Here is a 22,809-nt window from a genome sequence, read left to right on the forward strand (position 1 = left end):
GCAAAACAGGTCAGCGAGATTTGTGCGTAATCCTGGATCTAACGTGTGCGCAATTCGGTTGCGGCGATGTTTTGCAGCAGCGTGGAATGACCTAAAAGAGATGGGGGAGGGGAGAATTCACGTATCAAAAATCGAGATCGCGGTCCCTAAATCCACAATCTCGAGATTATTCAATCTATTTAGCATTGCATTCCCTAGTTACGGGGATATTTTTCCCGGTGTTTTTAAGCATCATACACAACGTTCCATTGCCGCCTTTGGATTTAGTGCTACCGCAGATATTGCGCCAAGGAGTGCAATAGGCATTGTATGAAATATATCTGCCACTTTTGGAAAAGCGCGAAGATGAGGTGTAATGATGAAATGGAAGGGACACTCGCCAAGAACGCCGTGGACGGGATTCAAACCCGTGACCCCTGGCGTCGTAGCACTGTGATAAACACTCCATCACTGAAGTCTGCATTAAAGGAAGGTCACGATGGTGACTAGTTTAAGACGAATTAATAATATATCAATGAGGGTCGCCGAGACAAAAGTACCCGTCACCCATTCTCCCATATGCTAGTCAGTCGTAACTTTCACTTCACAATGACACAAGTGAAGGTCGCGCACATACACACTTAATTCAAAAGCAGTGTGACGACGAGCGTGACTTCCGGCAAGGCTCGCCCATATCGAAGAAAACACGATTAAGGATGGGAGGGACATAATTAAGCAACGACTACGAATTCACGTGAGGTACGATCCCGCCCACCGCTGATGGACAGGACTTCCTTTCATCGCTAACTGCAACGATGCGCAAGGGTGAATCTGTGAGGATAACCTTACAAGGCATCTGAGAGGAGATTGTGCCCCACGAGATAATGCGATTGATGCAACGATATTACTTCAGCAAGGTTAGGAGACAAAGGGTGTTTAAAACAATTACAAATTAAATGTTCCTTGGGTTCTGGTTAGACTACCGCATCCATGGACGCGCATGTTCTTTACGGATTTCCGAGGGACGATGAGATGTCCAATACCTGAGTTGTTACATGTTGATTTTTATTTAGCGTCGCTTTTCTGCCACTTTTTTTCTAATCGCGACAATGAACACCTATGGCGAGGCAGGATTCGAACCTGGGATCCCTGGTGTCGTACCGGGCTATGGTAACCACTCCACACCGGGGGGGGGGTCGGCTTTGAAATTACACTAGACAAAGAAAACTGAAGTGAGCGATGATTTATAGACAGGACGTGCAGAAAGAAGATAAACTACTATGTTCTTGTACTGTTGCTCCTACTATTTCTGAGAGAGAGACTTCCCTCCTTCGACACCCGAAGCATAATCAAGATCCTTCGCAAGAATGTCTCGTTACCCTTTCCAGTCGCTAACGGCGAAACAATTGTGTCGTATCGTATCTGCTTTCAAGTGAAAATTTGGAGACTAGTTAAGAAGCCGCTGCGAGCATCTTTTGGATTAAGGACTCCTCGGAGAAGAAGTGAAAGTGAACTGGAAGGGGAAGAGAGAAATCATGGACACGTAAGAATTTATATGTTCAGGCAGCAAAAGTGAAAGTACATTTATGACAGAACACTCCATACAATGGGTTTCCGGAGGAAACTAGAACCTGCTAGGCTTTACAGAATCGTGCAAGACTCCGCTGCGAGCTGCCAAGCCCTTGCACACACCTTTTTACTTGTGAACCAAGCAGAGCACTTACAAAGAACTTGGGCTTATTAGAAAGAACTTGACAAGTTAGATTATTTGCATGGAGTAATGTGTGGTGCCCAACTCTAGGGCGGTAGCCGAACTTGCTATGGAAGTTCATTTATGGCCATAGCGTTACATATGTATTTTATTGCGGGTGACTGTACAATTTCTAGGAATGAATTTGCACATTTCTGTCCTGAAGTAGTGTCAACGAAAGTTCGTTTTAGATCGCCTTTATGCTCAGATGCGGGACTGGACTTTTGGTGCAAAATGGGATCCGAGCCGTTGTGCAGTGTGGTGTAATTGGGGAAACCCTGGATCCCTTAATTTCGAAGCAATGTGCGAGACTTCTTTCTTGCCATTTCACGTCGCTTTTCTGCCACTTTCGGCTAATCCCGACGATGAGGATGTGCGGTATGAGATTGATTAAGGTGTACTGACAAAGAACACCCATGATCAACCCGGGACATCTGGCGTTGTAGCGCGCTGTGCTAACAACACCGCCTCGGCGAGATCTGTACGATAAAGATGGCGTTCTCACATTGTGCTACAGTCAACGAATTTAGTAGTGCTGAGTAATTTATACAACTGAATTTTCATGCAGTCATAATAACGTTTTGTAACATTTATTAGAAAAGTTTACACAAGGTAATAGGAAATTCTATTTAAAAACAAACAATATCGTCGAACTGCACGTTGGACAAAAGTGTCGTTTAAAGAAGTGAATTGCGGTACTAAGTGGGGCGGATGTGTACATATGCTGTATGAGCAATGGTTTCCTGAACTCAAATAACCTTTCACAATTTTGGCTAAGTGTCAAGCTTTCGTTACGTCCTGTCCCCGGTAAGAGATTTTCTCAACACCTATGGCCGACAGCAACTGTGCGTTACGAATTGGGAATTTCCCAGCACAACATTCCAAGGAATTTAGAGAAAAACCTGCCCACTGATATCCCTCTCCACACGGTTTTTAGTTGAGCAATGCTCTCTAGTACTACTTCACCCTGGAAGAAATTCATTGGAACGGGCCAGATCTCCTGAATGGCTTCATGGGAAACCGTGCCAGATGCCGTCATGGTAAACGCAGGAACACCACGTGGTGAAGACTGCTGGCTGGGAGAGGAGAGAGGAGAAGAAAAATAAGCTGTTTAGTTCACGTACACAGCCGAGGCTTTGTTGTTCTGTGACCTCAACGTCCTTGGACTCCATAGCAGACCGCGCCAAGAGCCTCTCTTGCCCATGCGGGAAAGTTAAGGCTACGTCATGCCTGGGGAATGTCCTGTAGGGAGGAAGGCTCTCATATGTACAGATCGAGAAGAGCACTCGCTCTCTCTCTCTCTCTCTCCGCTAGACTTATCCTTGGAAATTGGTACGCCAGGGAGCTGACTCAGTGGTGCCTACTGATGATCTTTTCATGTCTCATACGAACCGCAATGAGTACACCGAAGTCTCGTGAGTCAGAAGGTGCAGGTGAGCTGTGAGCACGGCTGTGAAATTGACCTAGAAGTCTTCACAAAAATTACCTGTAAAATGATATTACATTTGTAAAGAACTAACAATTACTTTAAATAAGCGAGAAAAACAGTGCAAACTTAGTACAGACAGCACTTGAACTTGGTGGTTTAATGCTAAGGAAAATATAAAAACTGGGTACAATTGCACTTATTTACAGCTGGCTACAACGTTGAAAGATTCTTTCCTATCTGTAACATTATCTGGACCAGGGTTCAAGAGGATGCCTAGTTCTTTGCATTTGAAGCGAGATAAAATATCGGTTTTTCGTTGCCGAGGACAATTCTAAATACACGAAACTGCAGTGAAGCAGAAAATTGATTGGTTTTATTTTACTTCGCTTTCCTGTCACTTTGGCTAATTGCAAAGATGAAGATGAGGAGATGAAATTGATGGGACACTCAAAGAACACCCATGTCGGGATTCTGACTCGGGACCAACATCACTGGCGTCGAGCGACAGTAGGCATTGTTGGTACACATTTGAGAATCTTACAGCTAGCTCACGGTGCCAGGAAGAACGATTCTAGGGAAGTGGTTCTCAACCCTTTTCAGTCCGTGACCCACTTCGAAGGATATTACACGCCCAGTAAAAAGAAGAAGCCCTATTTTAAGCTTGCTTAAACAAATTACGCAGACTTCATTCTAGGAAAGTAAATATGTAATTTAAGACTAATTTACTCTATGAGCCGCGGTAGCTCAGTCGTTAGGGCCTCTGACTACCATGCGAGGCGGCCGGCCCCGCCGGAGCAGAACCGGAATTTTTTCCACCTGTTCAAGCGGCTCCGGCGCCCACCCAGCGTCGTATAAAGTGGGTACCAGGAGGAAACTCGGGGCGGTAAAGGCGGCCAGGGTCGTGGTGCTGATCACATCCCCTCCATCTTCGGCCGAGATCAAGAAAGTTTGGGACCCTAACTCCACACCCCTTATACGATTGTGGCTGCCTTTTCCCGCATAAGCTTGGGTATGTTGGGTTCAATGGTGGTTAACTTATGTAAGTCGTAAATCTGAGTGCCCAAGTCTATTTCTGAACTTGCTTTTCACTTGAATCAGAGATGAAAATCGCTTTTTGCACAAATATGAGGTGGAGAACGGCATGAGCAACTTTAATACCTCATCCGAAAGTTAAGGATACTCGCCTCTTCAAGATATCCGGATCCCACTTTAATTGTAGGTCCCGTCCCGATTAGCCTTACTGTACAAAAAGTGGACTTAAAAACACCAAATGAACCAAAATCATAAACATATCTAAAAATCTGAATCTTAGTAATTCAAATGAAATAGGTTTTTGACACAGTAAATACATTTTCGAACCCGACTTGACGACCCACCAAATATTCCCTCGGGACCCAGCAGTGGGTCGCGCCCCATAGGCTGAGCAACGTTCCAGGGTGTCCAGAAATTAAGCATTCACCATCGCGTGCACAATATCCGATACGTAACACAGTAATGGGATGGACTTCAACGAAGCAGTCCTCACATCCAAAAGATGCCGTCCACTTTTTTTAAAGTGAGAAACTACGACGTACCCTAGCCTACGCGGCGTCCACGTCGGGACGTTGACCTACAAGATGACATCGCGATTACAACAGCGATAGACCTGCCACCGACCGTTCCGTCCCGTATCATAGGTAACCTCGGTGCTTTGCATGAGTCACATCACGCGATCTTAGAGCGACGACGCTTTTCCTCGTATTGCGATTTCCATGCCCGGACATTTCCGACAGAAGTTGTTCCCGCAGAAAATATGACCTGCAATTTGTCTTAGAACTTTAAAAATCTCCTACAAATTCCGACGCGCGAGGAGTTTAAGATCCACACCTTTTCTGAGGAAACATGTAAATAAGAAACCCATTTATTTAACCTTTCAAAATACAAATTCTGTATCACTCCAGTGACGGGACTTCCGGATTTAAATCGTTACTCAACCTGCCTGTAAGTGAATTAAGAAAAGGAGGGGGCATTGCCCCTAATTAAAGCTTCCGCACCCATACTGCAGTAATGTTAAGATATAGCTAAATTATGCGTTCTGTGATGTTCTCAAAGTAAAGCATTTTGAAAATGAATCTATATCGATGTCCTTTTTAAATGCCTTTGTGGTCTCCTCGATAACGCTGCTGGCATGTAATCAAGATGCATCTGGTTCAATTGCCGGTGGAGGCACATTGCAGTGTCGTTGGGACTTCACTACAAACTGTTAGGTCCAGTTCCCATTACCCTATATGAACATGCGGTGGACTAAAATATCATTTACTATAATTCCGTTATTTTAGCGTCGCTTTCCGCCACTTTTGGCTAATCGCGAGGATGCGTGATCAAATTTGTGAAAGGGCACTCGCAAAGAACATTCATGGCCAGGCAGAGGCTCGGAGATCCGTACATTTATTACGAGCAACATCTACGTTAACTCTGTTTTTGTTTCGAATTGTGTTTATAACATCCTACAGGGAGAAAGTCTTATGACCCTGTCTTCATAAAACCACAACCTGGATAGTGTATTGGGAGAAGAACTTTCCGATTTCGAAACTATTTCGCACTGTTACCTACAAATTGATATTAATAAAAACAATCGTAACTTTTGTTTCCAGCTCCTGGAATGTATTATTACTTATTCGGAAATTAATATTTTTAAGTTCAAACCGCTGAAAACATGACACCAACTGAAATTCTGTTCCGAGAGGAAGTCGTGCTGTCATTTCTGACAGCGTATCTCCATTACCGTGAACCATGTACGATTTTTCTGCAACGAGCCGCCCGATGGCTTGATGCACCCGACTGTCATTTCTGTTATCCCCAATTCACCGTGGGCGTCACATTCGGCCATTAGCCCATTGCATATATTACGCAGTGTCTTCTCGCTTGTGCTCACTGTTCAGAGCAGAAATTGTGGCTTGTATAAAGTTACCTCAGGTTTCTATGCATATGAAGTCGCGAAATAAAGACGAATTTATTAAGAAGGAAACATTTGAGTACTAAGTATAGGTTTAGAATTAAATTTAGGATTGTATTAACCAAACACCGAAATGCCATTTCATATGCCCAGTTTTTGTGCCGAAATCGAAGCCCATTAGCATACATCCTCTAGCGTTTGCGGTAGTAGAAAAAACCAATAAACAGACAACTTCTATGACGATGGCAGTCATTACTTGATTGGGATTGGGTACTTGAATCACATGGGCGCTATTACGTCAAACATTTTCGCGGGAAGACTACAAATCTTCGCCTCACCGACTATACGAAAACAACCGGGCAGTAAATGGCAGTTACTCTGATACCATATCCACCACCTCGGGAAAATATATCCCATCTATCCTATTACCTATCCGTTCGCGGCGAGCCAAGGTAGAATTTTAGGCGGGAAAGGTTTGTCTGCAGAGGACAAAGAGGCGGATATGAATACACCCGTCATTTGGCGCTATGACGTTTTATAAAGGAAAAAGATTTAGCGCCAAATATTCAACGGATCCCCGAGACTACAACGGAAATTCTACCTCCCCACTTCTTACCTTGGGAAGAGGCGGAGAATGTGGCAGAGAGGAAGAAGAGGCACGAATTCTTTCCTCAAGGGCAACGGAGGTTGTGTGCCCCAGTGGACTGCAACAAAGAACACAGCAGTGTAGCAAACTGCCCGTAATTTAAACACAGGAAGTTGGGGGTAGGCTCCAAACCTCCCCATTGTGGACGTTCCATTAGTTAGGCGAGTTCCTAAACTCGCTCATGTAACTACTAAAGAAAACTGGCGCACCTATTCCGTTCTCGCACAAAACGCGTGGCTTGCAAAGCATCGTTGCAACTTTCACTGCTTTATTATGCAATTAGAATATGCAGTATATTTGACTCCTGAGAAACAACAGCTAGCCGACATGCAACGGCGTCGATTTTGTACGACTTTGGGGGAGGGGGAGACTGACAAACTTTTTGATACTGAAACTGCAACAGCAGCAAAACAAAACACAGCAGATGGCACATGAAATGTAATTACACTTTGTTAACGATTGTCGGAAACTGTTTCGGCAAGAAAACGTCAATAATAGGCGGTACATTACTGGATAAGTGTGAAAGCCTGTAGGAAAAAGAAGCGTTGGTCAAAAAAAGAACCTTGTGGAACTGTTTTATGTAGCGGGTTGGTTATAAAGTAAGCTGGAAAAAAATTAGCCCTATCTTATTTACTTTGTTTTCGTTGGTACCCATCTCCTGCCTTCTGCATTATTACAAATGATACAATTTGAAATCTCACTAGGACTATGAAACTAAATGTATAAAGGTTTTAGAGAAGTGCTAATACTGTATTTATCTATATCAACTTACAATACATCCTACATGGGAGAATATAGAGTGAAGGGAAGGGACAAAAGCATGCTCTGCTTCCTTGAGGTACTTTTTGGGGAGGGATGAAAGTGACTCCCAAGTAGGCGGCGCCTATGACAACATGTGTATAAAAACAACAAAAAACACTAACCCTGCCAAGATGAGCCCCACAAAAGTGGTTAGATGAAGTTCGCCTTGAAAATACGGAGGGAGGGGGCTGAATTGAAAGGGTTCGCAACTAAAAAAAAAACTAAGAACAGTACGCTGAAAATAACTCTCCAACACATCACATACCTAATACAACATAGGTTATTGCACACCACTTTCGCTATCTGTTCGTTTGCCTTCTATTTGAACGAATTGAGTGCCAGGCTGACGATATTGCCACCATAGTCCCAAGTTCGAAACCTGGTTTGGCCAGTGTCTTTTCTTTGGTTTGTAAGTCAATGGACGTGTCAGCACGTTTGCTATTTGCTCCCGTAACATAATACAGGAAAACATAGGAAGCCAAATATATCTTCCTCTCTCTCTCACACATATCTTCCTCTCTCTCTCTCTCTCACACGTACGCATTTTCTAAAACCATTACTAAGACAAATACTTGAACTAGACTGGCGCCGAAGGACTAAAATTGCCACCTCAATTAAAAAGCTGGGCCTGGAAGAGGGGGACATCCAGCACACAGGAAGGGCAAGCACAGGACAAAATATAATCCCAGAGGATCAAGGCGCCAGACTATTAGTCTGCAGAAACTCTGTTACCGAAGGGTACTATTATAAAGTTCTCTATTTCGGGGCATTTGTGTCAGTAGAATATTCTGCATTTACCTCTTTTATCGACGGAAAATTTGAGATTTTTTGACTTTTTTTCGTTTTACTTGCTTTGCTGCTTTATTTCTATTGTATCTAATTAATACATACAATAAATAAATGTTGCGGTAAACCAGGTCATAGTACACCGGGTACCAAAGTGCGACAATCCGTGATGGTTATACGCAATAATGTCGGCTCCATACGGAGTCAAGGTGAGACACGTACAATTTCAGTTGTGCCCATGAAGATTTATTACAATAAATTCAAAATACATTTCAGATAAGACCCTTGCTTGGAATGTTTCAGAGCAAAACCCTACATCTATTCGTATCGATACGACAGGTGTGTAATGTCGGACAAAACCTATGCTTGCGCCTTGGCTCTAGCTAGCAACAACATGCCTCAGAAACATCCCCGCCGCATAAAACACGCGGACCACGGCTTGACATCACGACCTGCTCAACGCCGGCAACCCGAAAAACTTGAGCACGGCGTTCCTTTTGTACCTGTCAAGGTCACCATCGGAAGAGGTGATACATTTGGCAACATCGCCTTGCTCCAGCAGACGTGCCATCGGGACAAGTAACCACCTCACCTCACCACCAGCTGTTCCTCAAACGCCGCACCACAGACCCACTTCCACCATTCCAAGGCCGCGCCAAGACAAAGACATTCCCTCGGCGGACTGCTGCAGCGAACTCGAAGGAAACTTTGAAAAAAAACAGGGATGGTTTTTGTTACAAATCTCTAATAATCTGTGCCGGTATTAGTGATTTACAAGCTGAAACTCGCACAACTTACCCCATAACGCGAGAACAACTTTGCAAAAATTGTCCCATGTATTCCTTCTGCAACGGATTACCAAATATCTGGATAAAACAGATTAGATTGAAGGATTTGCAGAATATCCGTAGTGAAGTAAGAAAATTACAAATAAAAGAATACGTGGATAGCTCGTAAAACGCCAAATTCGGATAATCTAATATCCGCATATAAAGTCCGGACTTATTACCATTGAAAAAAAAAATCTCAAATGAAAGCAGTAAAGATCTAGAGCAGGGGTTTCCAACTGGCGGCCCGCGGGCCGCATGCGGCCCCCGTTGCCTTTTTCTGCGGCCCGCGAAGCCAGTTTGCAAAATACGTTAATTTTATTTATTTTTATTAAAATACGTTATATTTTTACTGAAGGAACGGAAGCTCTGTGAAGAAAGACCATATCACAGGTAGAATTGATTTTGCAGTCAATAATGATCATCAGAAGAATCTAAAGTTACGTAACTTGCTCTTCACACCATGCATTCCACCCCTTCGCTATGTGGGATGAACTCGCCCGCTTCCGTGAAGGCTTCACTCTTTGTGTTTAGAAACAAACTGCGGCGCTATATAGATCTGTTTCACTACGCACCAAGTACGAAGAGATTTCCAGTGTTCCAACTCGGATTGTACTGTGACTGTTCAAGTTTGTGCAAATATCGAAATGAGCAATATCTCCAAAAAACGTAAGATTGAAAATGGAAATAACTTCTCTCGAACCTGAATTGCGTGATTTGCAAGGCGATGTGTTCCTTCAAACTAGGCAAGAAAAGGGGCCAGAATTTTTCAAATACCTTATAAAGGAACGCTTTCCAAACCTTCGTAGTTTTGGGCAAAGAATGACATCAATGTTCGGCAGCACATACACGTGTGAAAGAGTTTTTTCTTCAATGAAGTTCGTCAAGAACCGCTACAGAAGCAGACTGGCAGATTCTTCACTCCTTCACCTTCTGAGATTTTCAAATACAGAAATTCAAATACAACTTTAATAAAACATGCAGATCGGGCTCAATTTTCACATTGAACACTTACTATGAAGTATTATTTGTATGGTGTGTCTTTAATTTCTTTCAATTCATCAATAAGTATTGGGTTTTTGTGAAATAAATTGTAATTGTACAATTTTGATTTGTAATTCCATTATTTTATTGCCTCATTTTAGAAATTTAGGTCATGCGAAAGTACTACATTTTCAGTTCAGTACTTACAATTTTTGTAATTTGTAAGCCCCCCCCCAAAAAAAATGCGGCCCGCCTATCAACTGCTGGATATAATTTTGGCCCTCGGACCTTTTGAAGTTGGAAACCACTGATCTAGAGGAAAGCCAAAGTTATTTACAACACCCCTTACAATAACCCCAATTAGCATTTTTGTCCTTGAACAACTTTTAAAACGAAGGTCAAACATCGTAATTACGAAATATTTTATAGTGTATCTCGTCCCTATCTAGATTGCAGCTATGTCGCATCCACTACTACAACTCCAGCCCGCTCCGAAAAAAATATCCTACGTAAACTAGTGCGTACAAACAAAACTGATTCTCTAGCGTGGGATGCATAAATACTTATTTCCAGTCAACCATTAGGAGATTAACAAAACCAGCGAGATAAAACCGACGTTCAAGCAATCCCTTCTCATAAATGGTCACGTTGAACTGTTGACCCTATTCGTATCAAGGTGCCGACAAGCTTCCAAGGTTAACTACAGTTTGCTTTCGATGGATAAGACTATTTACAACGAAGTACAGTGTGTGTGGACTGTTTTCTTATCTGCTATATACCACGAACTTCACTGTGTCTATTCGTTCCGGGACGAAGTGATGACTAGTTTCTAAGAAGTTTCTTATTTTGCAGCTCTAATTAAGGGGAGTACTTCGATAATAATCGAAATGGAAGTTCGAAACCACGTCGTCGCAGATTGAGTGCGTTTAATTACTTCAACCGATCTGTCAACTTATTATGCGTTCCAAAAATATAGTGCACACTTCGGATATATAATACGCTCTCTACAAAAACAGCATTGAATGTTGTACAGTGTTTTAAATTCCTCATATCGCACAGATCGTGCGCTCCTATGGAAGGTGTTATGGACGGCTGTTCTAGTGTGGTACAACTGAAATCCTTTAATTTCATTCTTGGTTACTTAGCGTCATTTTCCTAACACTTTTTCCTAATCGCGACAATGAGGGGTGACGTGATGAAATTTCTGAAGAGCACTCGCAAACAACACCCGTGCCTGGCCCGAGATTCGAACCCCTGCCTCTATAGACTTTCTTCTGGGGAGACAAACTAAGGACAAAGAATACAGTTCGCCAGTTCCCCATGTTGAAACGTTGAATGCGAGGATAACAGATGTTATCTAACACATGGAGAGACAGTGAGTATCGTTTAAGACATTCTCCGTGCAACAAATGGTGCACGTGTTGGAAGTTGGTGAATGAAACAGCTTCCGATTTTGGGGGACTTCTCGAAAACGTGCACAGATAAATTCACAGCGTGGGAAAAGTTCGAGGACAGTTCGCATATATCAAAACATGTCCGACTCGGTACTTATCAGATATTCTGGTCAATGAACCTCCAATTTCACCACAAAAGAAAGAAAAGCACTGCACACCTGCACTGACCACACTCAACACTCGCACGCTTTTATGCATGCTCGATCGTCGGTTGCCGGCTCGATCACACATTTCGAAAACCTAGCATGTGATTTATTTATATAAAAAAGTTCTATTGCCATTTCCAAAAAAACTAACTACACGTCTCTACCAAGCGTACTTTTTACATAACAAATGTTTGAATTCAGGAAAAGACTTTATACTCACCCTGTAATATATTCTGAGTTGGTACCACGGAGGGGATATTAACAGAAACAAATGCATTTTTTTATTTTATTTTACGCCGATCTTCTGACGTTTAGGCTACATAAAGTTAGTTTATAAAAACAGAAAGGCGACACTGATTCTATCTAGTAGCGATAATTTAAACTGCTTACTTGTTACTTGATAAGCAATCCGACCACGGTATTGACTCCAGATAGCCACATTTTGAGTTCTCTATATTTCTTGTTACATTGCGCAGCTTTCATGCCTCTTGAATTAATCGAGACGATGGGGATAGATGATGACATGATATATCGCTGTGTAAAGATGAGTCCCAGGTTTGATTACACTACACAATGTAGTTTGTAGCCCACTACACAATGGTTCGGCTCGCACAAAACTGTAGGTTCAATCCCGATTAGTTCATTTGAGCATAAAGTGGACATACCAATTTTCAGTATGACCAAAGTGCAATAAACGATCCTGGTGAAGCAACCTTCAGTTCAGAAATCTACCAGTAAACAGCTATTAAAACACAATAAAACATTGTAAATATACCGAATCTGTTCGAGGCCAACACACCAAACTCTGCCGCGGCGTAGATCCCAATTTTCTCGCCAACCTTCGCTCTTGTTGCCAATTGTCATTCAATTCCTGGACACACTCGCCCAAACATTTTTATACGTTTAGCGTTCCAGGTTCAGATGGGGGAGGGGTGGCTTCTCATTAACCTCTGAGCTCTGGTTATATAGTCTCTTGCTAACAGGTGCAGTGGGTCAATACATGTGCTGACCTCAGGTCACTTGTGTTCCTAAACCCAAAGGGTTACTAAACTGCTGTCATAACTGAAATTAGCGAAGCTTGTAACAAAGTGAAATTCATCAATTTTTCCATGCCGTACTTATTAGTTGCACCAACAGAAAGTGGATCATATAATTCAGGTATTCTCGCATGGCATTTGTGCAAGTGCACGACAACAATTTGTTCCAATTTAACCTGTGACCTTTGAACCTTTTGTATTCTAATGCCTACAGGGCTTAAGATAATGCCGGACAGCACTTCACGCAGAACGCACTTCGCATTGTAAATAGATTAACTTCCTTCGAGATTTTTATTTCTTTTTAACTAATGTTCAGCAAGCCCCCGGTGCGAAGCGGTAAACATAGTACCCCATGTCCTGGGTTCGAATCGTTTGTTCCATCGTCGTGATTAATCTAGACATCAATACGAAAGTCACGTCATTTGGATATTTTTCATTTCACTGTGTGTATTTGCGGATACAATCTGGGATGCTAGCGTCGCCATCCAAGTTTAGATGTCACTCGTTCCACAAGGGCAGGAGGGACAGTTTTTGGTCCAGCAAGATGCGAGGACCCGAAACTGCTCCTCCCCCACCTCCTCGCGGCGAGCTGGAGAAAGATATATGTGCGCTGGATTGTCGTAGGAGGAGAAAAATTAGCATAAAAGAGGACAGGTTAAAGATTTGATTGGCAGGCGGAAAAGTTGAAACTTTCATTTGATTAGCCGTAACTTGAAGTTGAAGCTGTTGGCGTTTATTCTCCGTAAGAAATACAAGGGATTATGAAAACTCCTATTTTTTTTTTAAACATCGTATCTAGCTTCATAATCTGATACGCTGGGAGGGAGTCCCTAATTGCTTCATAGTATTTCATGTATGTAGTCAACTGGTAGTCATAAATATTTTAACATACCTTAATGCACATGTTTTCCTGTTATTAAAATAATTTGATACCTTAGGATCGTTGTTGGTAGGGGAAACTAAGCTCATCGCTTATTTTCATGAGACCTTGTATTAGAATTTAATATCAGCTCAAGAGTGCGAACCTGCCTTGTGAAGGAAGTAATTCGAGTTGACTGATTTGCAACCCTTCCAGGTCCACCGCTGTTGGATGCATTATCGCTTGCTTCAGATAAGGGAATCGCTAGGAGTGTCGAGTTCGACTTTGAAAAGGCATGGAAACTGCCCGGAGGGAGAAGGGGGGGGGGGGGGTGTTCAAGGAGAAAGAGAAATATATCTGCTAAGACGCAGATTGGAGTCGCGAGCACGCAACAAGCTGCAGACGGGCAAAACTGAACGTTTCTGGAATTAGGTCCACGGTTGGTGAAAAGAACAAATCGAAGCGTAGACCGAAAGTGTACAAAAATGGTCACTTTGAAAAGAAAATGGGTTCGTCTTGATCCATTGTGAAGCGCGCGAGAGATTTGTGACCGAAGTGTGGAATGAATACGGTCCCTTCATTTTTTTAAAAAGCATTCACTACGTAAATGACAACAGACCGAGGCTACACGAAGCAGTGGCGTGCCCAGGATTTTAGAAATGGTGCGGGGGGGGTTAAGGTAAAGGTAAAATTTAAAGTGTGCGTGGAATATGGGGTGAGTGGCCACAGGTGGGATGAAGTGATCAGCATCACGCCAGCCTGTCTTTAATCCCAGGGTTGCCACCAGGTACCCATTTACGAGGCTGGGTGGGCCTCAGATCGGCGAAATAGGAAAAATTCCTGGCTCAGATCACGTGCTCCGGGTCTTCCGCGTGGTAGCCACATGTTCTACCAACGAGTTTACGGGGGAGGGGGTTGCGTACCTCTTTTTTTGTAATCAGCTCAATTAATCTTTTCTTGCCTTTGACGTTTTACTTTTTTTTTAGGAATACTGGACCAAAAAAAGGGGGGGTATGATACCATGCACGCTATTGAGGAAACATTCAAGCGACATGTGCAGGTTGTCAATGGGACTGAATGTTGCATTATTTTTTAAGGGTAGTTTACTGGTGACGTCTGTTGCTTTGCGCTTCGATCTGAAAGCTCTTTCCTGAAAATCGCATTTTTTTAAATGCGTCACTTTTGTGATGGGCGGAATATCTGCAGCAATGATTCCCAACCGGGGTGCGCGAGATATTTCAGGGATAAATGAAAAAAAAAAATTAGGAAGTAGGTGAAATAAATATTAAGCCGAATTACAAAACCATGGGCGTAGTTTTGCCCTTTTCAACTTCATATTTGTGGGAGCAAGCTTCTCTGCTTTTACAAAATCCGAAGCAAGAAATTGACTATGTAACCTTGAGAATGACATGCGTGTTTTGTTGTCAAATAAAAGGCCTGATATAAAACATTTGTGCTCTAAGCATCAATTGAAAGTCTCACATTAATAAAATAAACTCTTTTGAGAGATTTCCATTCTATTCTATTCTGACGTTTGTTTCTCATATTATCTTTCAATACATGAATAACATTGCTACTGGAGTAGATATTTATTCGGCAATAAATTTAACTTGCTCGTGATAACATATTCCACTTTTAAGATTAAAAATTGGAAAAAAAATTCTAAACAAGAGTGACCCAAGTTTTTAATCTCATTCCCAAAGGTTGTCGTGAAAGTAAAAAGGTTGGGAATCCCTGATCTATAGCAATGGTTTGTGGTATCTCATTGCATCACTGCCGTGATTTTAATCCAAACCATACTCGGGACTTTCTCTCCCAGCCTCTTCAGTTTCCTGTTCTTTCACCAAACCCAAGGGCTTCACATGAAGAACAATACCATTATGTTAATTGGTAAGCGTGCCCAAAAAGCCACATCCCTAAAACATCACATTCACTTGTCACTGAAGATACGTGTACTGCCACAAGCACCATATTGGAGCGGTTACCTATCGGATTCCCACATTTCAATTTCACTACACAAATATATAGCTATTGGAAACTATTTGAGGTTTAATTTTTCTGTTTGTGTATGCACGAGGATTTCAACTGTTTCGGCAGGCTGCTTCTTCGTTTGGTCATGAGCCACTATTATTCGATGACGTCGCCTAGCTCGAGTGTGCCAATGTAAACACGATGGGGTTGGGGGTAGAAACAGGCACACGTTTCAAGTTTCAGATCACTCAGGAGAATATATTCTAAGCTGGCTAGGCCTAGAACAGAAGATAAATGGGAACTTTCCATAAAATTGTTCACTTCAATAAAACATTGGTGCCTCCCGGCTTGAAAACTTGGGAGTTTGCAACAGCGGTTGTCATGGCAATGTGAAGACGCCAAACACGAGCAAAATGGGCGGTTATCTAACCACTTACATGCGGGTTTTGAGAGAACCTGGTCTGTCACCATCCTCAATGGGGTAAGACCACGTGTCATGCATGGTGAGATAGTTGAAGTCTGATGAAATTCAAAGAATGAAGACAAATCAAAGACGTTTACCCTTTCACAGGTGTAGAAAAAGTGGCGAGCAAGTTTAGTGTTTTTATATAATATATATAATTTAAAAAAACTTCGATCAGCCAACGCCACGTATTAAAATCCAAGGATTCATATTTTAGTATGATCATCCAGCGTACTCGCCAGACATTGCACCTTCGACTTTTATAATTAGGGCACCAAAATAGAGACTGCCTTCTTTTTAGGCTTGATTAAGTTGTCAGAACAATGTCGTGGATTTATATTTAAAAAAGAGGAACTTCTTCAAACGAAAAAAAAACCATCTTTCTCCCAATATGATTAGCTATGAATGACAAAAATAAACAAGGTACTTCGACTAACTATGCTACTTTTATGCAATGCCTCGCTGCTATGAAGAACTTTCTCGTTTTATTTTTTTTCTTGGCTGAACAGGAAGTAGAATGACTATATCCTGCGAGTTGCACTTAACTTCCGGTGAGCAACAATGTTACCGGAAGAAGCGCTCGCTCAGGCAAGTCGTCTTCTCTGGCCCCCAGCAGCTACACTAGACGCTATCACGGGGTGCCTGCTTCAATTTCCTGTGGGGACTCGATGGTACAATTCGCAGCTGTACTATCCCGTTCTTCGTTCATCAAATTCAGTATTAAACAGGGCAATTCTATTCCACCCTTCCCTTTATAATACATCCCCCGAAATGGAAAGCTAATCTGCAACCTGTCATCATATCATCATGTGTTGCAGTCATCGTTATACCAATGGGCAAGTGGGGGTGTAAGGGGGTGACCTTTCCTGCAGACACCCACCCACGTCATCCTCCATTCCACGTAGTACACCCTGGACTGTATTTTGCAGACTAGAGAGGCTCTGGCGTCCGGACTCTATAGAAATGTGAAGTAGAAGTACAATAAAACATATCAATCGAACCTGTGAGACAAGAAACAGTTCATGAAGTGTGTTCCTCAAGCACTCACAATACAAAACCAGCTTCCCTAAACATAATTCCTTATTCTTTCAACTCAACACTGACCAATGAAATTTCCACTTTCTAGATCATAAACATCGTATGCAATTTGTAATATTCGTTACTTAGTGTCGCTTTTGTTACACTTTTGGCTGATCGCGGCGATGGAAATGAGGGATGATATGATAAAATATATGAAGAGACACACACAAAGAACATCCATGCGCACGCCAGGATTTGAACCCGGGAACTTCGGTGGCGAGATACGAAAGTCGACCACTTATTGCCTGCCCTCTTGCCATCGAGCCGGCGCATGCAAATTGTGAACGACGTGCAGATGATAATAGTTCCAGCATCTATTAGTAGATTATCAACTAGACTTACTCCTATTTACCACTACTGTCCGTCCATACCTCATAATTTGAACGATGTCGAGTTTCGCTGAAATGTCAAGCATACGATGCAAACTCATCCATAAATTGTTGATTCGACACTTTTACTTTGCGATTACCAGTACAAGTACTGCTTAGGGGGAACAAAAATTAAGCAGGGGTGGCACGGAAGCATCTTGGAGTGTTCAAAATTCACGTTTAATATTTAATCCACAATTTGAGGGAAACAATTTGTAAATATTTAACTTCTATACTCAACAATACTTAAGAGTAACAGTGATTTACTGTACAAGACAAAGAACTAAAACCTAGTCTGACATCTAGTGAAGACATGCTCAAGCTCCACGAAAGGAACACAGAAATGACATGCGGCAAGCACAGGAAATGACGTCTGCGTGCAAACAGAAAAGCGAGGTTTCTTTTGTTCAAAAGTACCAAATGCATGAACCAGTCACCAAGCCAACCAATCGTAGTTTTCTTTACACGAAAATATTTAACACTGCACACAGAAACCAAAACGTGTCAATTGATACACATTTTGACTCCAATAACGTATAAACTGCAAATGATGCACTTCTTGGTGTCAAAATACACATGCATAAAAGGGTACTTCTATCAGCTGATGTTCACTGTGATGCATACAGCTAAATGTGTAGTTTTGTTATCTTTCTGATCTTCCCAACTGATGCATTTTAGTGCATCACACTGAACACCAGCTGATAAAAGTACTCTTTTATGCATTTCTGTGTATATCTTGACACAGCAAAAAAAAAAACTGCATCATTTGTAGCTTATGCACGTCAATGAGTTATTGGAGCCAAAATATATGTCAATTGACACGTTTCGGAGTGTGTGTGTGTGTACTATTTTCCCATCTCCAAGAACAGCAGGAATATCTTCAAAAGATTAGATAGAATATTGCTTGGAATATACTCTGTCCCAGCTAACTGTAGAGCACGGTCGCGCATAATGGCAGAGGAGGAGGAGAGAAATCGAGTGGTGAAAGTGTAGCGTTGCCAACCGTACAGTATTGTACCGAAATGTCATGGCATGTACAAAAGTACGGTCCAACCCTTAGTCCGCACGCTTGTCAAAATTTGAACTTGCTGTTTTATCCCTAAGAAATTCTTAAACCAAGCGTACGGATAAGTTTGCCATGTGCGTACGGTATTATCGGTTTCAACAGTTTGCAACGCTGACACAGCAAAGCAGGGAAATTGGGTAACTCCAGTAGTCCATTACGCAATCCCGTTTCTCTCACTGTTCATTGGTGGAGGTCTCTCGTCACTTCTTGCGCAGAGACTTGTTCTCGTTCGTCTGGTCTACAGTTAGCTGGTACAGGGTATAGATGAGAATTGTTTATCTTGAGCTGAGGGGTAGGACAAGAAGCCGAAACCCAAATAGATTCACAATCAAAAGCAAATATTACAAACATACATCAACTATATATATATGACACCTGCAGATAATCACTTAAATAGAATTATAGTCAGGTCGCTACGAACTGGTACTGGAAACAGGGTTTCTATTTACAGAAATAAAAACATCAATAATGAAAAGCTATTTGGAAAAGGGTGCATATTAATAAGCATGCCGGCAAACAAGAACAAAAAAAGGAATTTTCCAAGAAGCAAGCTCCAAAAGAAAAAGATGCAGAAATTGATCCACAACCATCAATGTGTAAAGAAAAAAAAAGCTGAGGAGAAATACGAGGGGGGGGTTCCAAAAGCATATAATCCGGAATCATACGTTACCTTTCTTACGCTTCCACAACCAGTTCGGATGCGAGCTCCACAGTGCCATCCTAAAATCAGAAACGGATGTGTTACGAATAGTCGAAGTACCAACTTCAACAAAATGCACTTCTACAAAAGGATTATTTTTTTTAATTGCATGCGTAAATACATTAAGTATTCCAGAAGAATTAAAAACAATGAGCACCCTTTTAACTTGTCGAACAATGTGAAGATCTTCGTCCTCTCGAATTCATGTGAGAAGTTCCAATCGTGAATATCTTTACCCGTGGTCATGCGCTCCTGCTAGCAAGAGCATCCAACCTACAAGAAGATATTAGTTCCATCCAGCTATTGAATTACCAACAAAATGTGTCATAAAGACGGAAGAAATGTCAAAATTAACAGACTTACAGGCGTGAAGATACAAGAGGGGGCTGGGATCACATACCGGGTGTCATGGGAGTCTGGGTAGATCCGGTCCGTGAACCCCCTCACTGAAATTGACATTCTCCATTTCAAGTTACAAAAAAAGCAGAAAGTTTGCTGTTTTTAAACAACAGAAATAAGATTCGGTTAGTTAGGATTCAAAAGGAAAATTCGTTGTTCGAAGTCAGCACAATACAGGAACCAGGTTTACTGTCAGAGGACAAACAACAAACTTTTAAGACTAAAATTTACCCTAGCTTTTAAAGTTCTCTTGAGGTGTGTCAAAATTAATAACAAAACAGATTAACCACTAATTTCAGTACACTACTAGCTCTATGAAACCTAGAGAAAATGAAAAGCAGTTGTGCTGGATAATCACGGATCTCGTGAATCAAGTAGAAAAGTCTCTCCAAGGATATATATTTTTAATAAAATTGGTTTATTTGTTATAATCATGACAACAATTGTTACAATTATTTTTACTATTCAAGTTTTATCAATGGCATGACACCCCCGCCCCTTTAAAAATGTCTGGCGACGTCCATATCGAATGTAATAATTTGCAATCCATTTTTCGTACGCCGTACATGAGAGAATACGGCGAGTACAAACTCATATGTTACTAATTACACGAAGTGTGCTTGCTGTGAACTTCCTACAAATTAAAGTGAAAGAAACAAGTGGAAACCCCCTAATCACTTACACGTTGACGAAAACAAATATCTCTTCAGATGCATCGCGTACTAAAAACTCTCTCTCTTCGACAAATTGACTTGTCTAGAAAAAGCTTTCCATTACTTACGGCGGATTTCGACAACAAATGTTGCTAGAAGTTTCAAATTGCAACATCACAAATATATCAAATTCCCAATTCTAGGTTTTTCCAGACGGTTAGTAAAATAATGTGGAATTTCCAAAGTTGCTCCCTTCAGTTCAAATGCCTCTTGACAACCAAGCGCGTGCCCTAGTAAATGACGAGAAACCAACTTTTTAACTTAAAACCTCGATAAATAATTAGGCCCGTTGAGTGCACGACCTGTGAAAGGTATTCCTAATCGATGTAGCATGTGACCTTTCCAATTTGTGCATTATTGAATACCTCTCCACTGTGGTCGCTCCCCGGCTGAAGGTAAACGAATATCTCTGCTCTGGTCAGATTTCACATGACTTGCTCATTTGTACCTAACCGCCGTGCAAATTAATAGGGATTCTCTTTCGCTTGCCAGAAGCTACAAGCTGCAACCAGCCGACACGCGCGCACACAACTGTTGAATAAACGCTACTCGAATGTAACGTGTTCTAGCTGGCAAATCAACCAAATGCAATATGGAACAGACTCTTCAGAACATGCAGAATAAAGAACACCGTAGGGTTCGTCCTATGCAGGGCGGTATTTGAAAGGGGAATGAAGTTAGATTCTTCCCCACCCCTTTTCTATTTGGTACTTGGGGTGCGCTATACATGCAATTGATTTAATATCATGGCGCTTTAAGAGAAGTTACTCGAGTCCCCTTCTTCTTACTTGGCGCTACAACTCTTTTATGAGTTTCTTCCATTTAATTCTATCCTGGGCAGCCTACTTCCAATTTGAGAGATATTAGAATAATGAATATATCATCATCTTCCCATCTTACTTTAGGTCTACCTACTGGCCTCTTGACAAATGCTTTCCATTTATATATCTTTTTGACTATTCTCTCATTGGACAATCGTTCAATATGCCCTACCAGCTGTATTTTTGGGCTTTTATGAATCGAATTATATTCTTATGATTAATCAACTTGTCTAGTTCGTCATTTGTTTTTATTCTCCAAGAGCCATCGCTCATTTTGGAGGGCCACATATTTTTCTTAATATTCTCCTTTCAAATATTAGTAGTTTTTGTATTAAGCTATCTTTCAGGACCCATGTTTCAGACACATATGTTGTCACTGGTCTAATTGTCCAATATAACTTAAGTTTTGATTTTTTTGAGGAGATTATTTTGTAATATTTTTTTTCATTTGCATAAAAAAAGCTTTGTTTCGTGCTATAATTATTTCTCTTATTTCTTCTTCTATTGAATTATTGGTATTCACAATTGAGCCTATGTATTTAAAAGATTCAACATTATCAAGGCTCATTGTCTCTTATTAGTTTATTTTCTTTATTGGGTTTCCTCCCACATTTCATGTATTTTGTTTTTACTTTCATTTACTATTAGACCATATTTTATTGCCTCATTTTTCAACATTATGAATGTATCTAGCATGGTCTGCTTTGATCTTGCCATTCTTAATATATCAGCAGCATAGGCAGATAGCTGTTTTAATCTGGTAGAGATAGAACTCCCCTTGCAGAAATTTATCAAATGCCACCACACTGGACTTGTGGTTTGATGCGAAATCAGAAGCACTCACATGTGCTCCCACAGAGAAACCTGGACTTCCTTTTATTACAAGGCCACTGCATGACCCACCTACTCTACTAAGAGTAACAGAACTTCTATTGAACGTCCCATTGCAAGTTTAGCAGAGGTTAACAACTACGTACATCTTTTGACTGTAAACACCCAACGTAGTGTTCGGGCTCTCTAGGTTAATTATGACACGGATAACAGTTAGATTAAAATAATGCCAGAGTAGAATTGACAAATCTCAATTGCCACAGTATGTGTATCATTATGAAAATTGTTTTCCTTAAATAAAATTTTTGGTATAATGCTGTTTCTGCGTACCCACTTCTTACAATCACCGAATGAAATGAAAGCTTACATTAACATATGCAAAATCTCCAGAACGTGAACGGAATTACTCTAAAATGTTTTTTTGTTTTGTTTTTTTTACGTTGCCTTTCTACCTTAATGAGTATAAGGGTGACGTGACAAAAAAAACAATGCGATGTTCATGCTATATCCAGGGTTCGAATCATAAGACTTCTGACTCGAAGCACGTACAGAATGAAGTATTTTTTTCGTCTGATAATCTTATCAGAGGTGCGGTTTCATGTCTATGAAAAATCCACAGACATAACGACGCATTGTTTCCGTTCGCAGGAAACACTTGCAAAATAAATATAATGCGCCTTATGTAATGACAAGGCCTCAGAAGCACTGCCTTGTATCACCGGTATGTACCTTCATTATATGTATCAAAAACAAATTCCAATCAA

At 41.3% G+C, this 22,809-nt stretch overlaps 1 protein-coding gene across 4 annotated transcripts in view; it reads right to left on the reverse strand.

The window, feature by feature from the left end:
• LOC145993814 (protein brain tumor-like) overlaps positions 1 to 22,809 on the reverse strand; it is a 130,831-nt gene that overhangs the window by 23,269 nt on the left and 84,753 nt on the right. For 3 of the 4 annotated variants that reach the window (XM_083129641.1, XM_083129642.1, XM_083129644.1), the window contains one exon: positions 19,252 to 19,301. The exons of the other annotated variant lie outside the window; for it this stretch is intronic. The gene's annotated coding sequence lies outside the window, so the exon portion shown is untranslated. The remainder of the gene's footprint in view (positions 1 to 19,251; positions 19,302 to 22,809) is intronic. 4 annotated transcript variants of the gene reach the window in all.

Source organism: Lepisma saccharinum, chromosome 10 (assembly GCF_977018435.1).
Source record: "Lepisma saccharinum chromosome 10, izLepSacc3.1, whole genome shotgun sequence".
Lineage (NCBI taxonomy): Eukaryota > Metazoa > Arthropoda > Insecta > Zygentoma > Lepismatidae > Lepisma > Lepisma saccharinum.